The sequence below is a fragment of the Parasteatoda tepidariorum genome, chromosome 10, assembly GCF_043381705.1.
Source record: "Parasteatoda tepidariorum isolate YZ-2023 chromosome 10, CAS_Ptep_4.0, whole genome shotgun sequence".
Taxonomy (NCBI): domain Eukaryota; kingdom Metazoa; phylum Arthropoda; class Arachnida; order Araneae; family Theridiidae; genus Parasteatoda; species Parasteatoda tepidariorum.
In genome coordinates, this window is record NC_092213.1 from 61,908,489 (window position 1) to 61,911,536 (window position 3,048).

Sequence of the window (3,048 nt, forward strand, 5' to 3'; positions counted from 1 at the left end):
TGAGCTCTTATCAAGTTGAGAAAAAGATAGCACAAATTAGTGAAGGATATTACAAAGATACATCCAGGGTTGTGGTGGGATTCAAACCACTTTCATGCTATAAAACGTTTAGAGGGCAAAACAGAAACACCTCAATGTTAAAACAAAACCATTTACTTTAAAATCTTAATTTAGGCAAAACATAAATTATCGACATACTTATTCGACATGTTGTTACTGTTTCGAATGCCACTTGCCAATATCAGCAAGCCTGCTTGGTGAAACTAAGCGAATTTCAGACAGAAGGTGCTTTTCTTGTTTTTCAGTGGCGCCATCTATGGCCAAGAATACGACTTAAGTCACACATTCGCCACAGCTTCTTAATAGGGCGAACCCATTCATGCGTCCATTCATTCATCCACAGATCGTAATTTGGCCTAAACGAGACAACGATTAATCTCCAATTCAGTACCCCCTGAGGTATAATTTGTTATGGGAACATGTAAGACTTTGTGACCCAACAGATTTAACGTGCACCAGTCACTATTTACTACACGGAGAGTCTTCGTCCTGTTGGGATCAAACTCATGACCTCTTGGACATGGGCTCAATACGCTAACAACCAGGCTATCTTAGTCTGTACTTATTCGACATTGCAAATATCTTAAATTAAACTGAACGGTATGGGGTGGAGGTCTCGTACGAGCCATAAAAATCTCATAAGAACAGATATGATTTAGAATAAGTCAAACAATATACGTAATGCATACACAATCGAACAATAGAACAAGTTATTTCATTTTTACGAAAACAGGATTTAATCTTTTGAATTCTAACTTCTAGGTACTTGAGGCCGAACGAAAGTAAAGCCTCAAAATTTTAGTACTGATAGGAATAATTGTAAGTAATGCATCACGTCGTTTTTGAAAATTTTAAAATGTGGTGTCAGAAAAGAATGTCACCACTTTTTAACTGTCTGATTCTGTCACCACTGCATGATTCTGTCACCACTTTTTAAACTTTCAACCTCAAATTCAAACTTCGATATTTAAATACTTTTGCAAACACCACTATACATTATTTTTCCAATACAATATAATTGTATTGGAAAAATAGTGCAATATATATTATCCATGATTCGCCCCATTCTTATATATGCTTCTCCAGTCTTGACAAATATAACACAAACTCAGCTAAATAAATTAATAGTCTGCCAGAATAAATTATTAAGAAGGATAACAAAAGCCAGATGGTTCGTAAGAAATGATGCAATACACCATGACCTCAAAATAGATGCAATAGACAAACATATAGCTAAATTAAATAACAAATTCTACGAAAAAACCACCTCTCGCTCAACAGCAAATTTCAATGAAATATTCCTATATGAAAATTTGACTGAAGACAAGAACATCAGACCAGCAGCATACTATTGCAGTGATGCATCAAATTCACGACATCAATAGCATATACATAACCTCATTTTTATCATACCAGCTTAGCTAAAGTTCATACTTTTACAATATAATCTTATCACCCTACTGCATATAATTACATGGTCGAAACCTCAATGATCCACATGAATACTCCTTTACTTCATTTGCATTCCACAACCTCATCAAAGCACTACACAGATCAAGCTCAAGATTAATGGGAAAAGGGCCGCAAGCTGCCTCAGATGCATATTTTATACAGTTTAAGTTTAGTACAATGTATATGCATGCAATATAATATACAATAAACTGACAAAATTTTATTTATCGAGTTTTTAGATTGATAAGGGTTAAAATCAGGTGTGACGCATGATGTGGCAGAAGTCGAATTCTTGGTCATAGATGGAGCCACTGAAAAACAAGAATCGCACACTCTCTGCCTTAAATTTGCTCGGTTTCACCAAGCAGGCTTGCCCGTGTGGCAAGCGGCATTAGAACCAACCAACCAGGGTTAAAATAATGAAATGAAATAACAGTTGAGCTTATTGTGAAATAACATGACACTAAAATTGTTGCTGAACTTATTTATAACCCTAATGCTAAACCTTCCTTTAATTAAACTGTTTTAATAATTTCAAAATAAACATATTTAATCTCCAATTCTTCAACCGTTAGAAGTCGATACGTAGACGTAGAACCAAAGACGTCGATAGCCTGTTCTTTATGTACTCGTAAGCCTTCTCTTCGATCATCGCTTGGCGTTCAATTAGAATGTCCCTTTCCGAGAAAATGAGAAATATTTCGAGAAAAGACATTTTTGGGATATCGGCAAGATCTCATTTTTCTTGAACGAAAACTTGCCCTTATCTCCGTGACATTTCTCATTTAATGGTGTCTCTGAGGATGGTTTAGTGGCCAGTAATTCTTTTTGAAAGACATACTAATTTTTGAAACTAAATACTTTCCAGTTTCATATACTGGAATCTCAGAGGCATTGTTTGGGTCCAATTTGCATTTATTAATTTGAAGCTAACGAGAATTTGCTGTGATGTATGCTGAAATAAGACGCCAGAAATGAAACACGATGTGGAGATATTCTTTTGGCTGTTTAATTTCTATGTTCGAAGTATTTCGTCATAAGCACACTTAATATGTATATTTTAGTACATGCACATTAATCCTTTGATGCAGAATTTTTGTTAAACACATTTCTTATACTTTTTTTCTTTATTTTTCATTGTCAAAATAAATAAAAAATATTATATTTAGCATTTCAATAATTTATGGTTATGAAATACAGCATGAAACAACGATGTTTTTTTTTCTGCGTTAAAGGTGAAATCTTCTCATTTTTCTTAAAAGAGATTCTCGTATTTTATTTCTGTTTTTAACGATATGACTTCGTACCGATATTTATATCAATACGATTTTCTTTCTATTATAACACTTAACCACTTATCCCTTAACTTTTCAAGCAAAGTTTCAAAGATTTCGATAGCAAGCCTTACGTAAAAATATTAAATATTTTTACTTATTTCATTGCATAAATATATACATATATATATATATATATATAAACTAAAAGGTAGAGAAACAAGAATGGTAAAAGCAAATAGTCGTTGTCAAGACACATCTA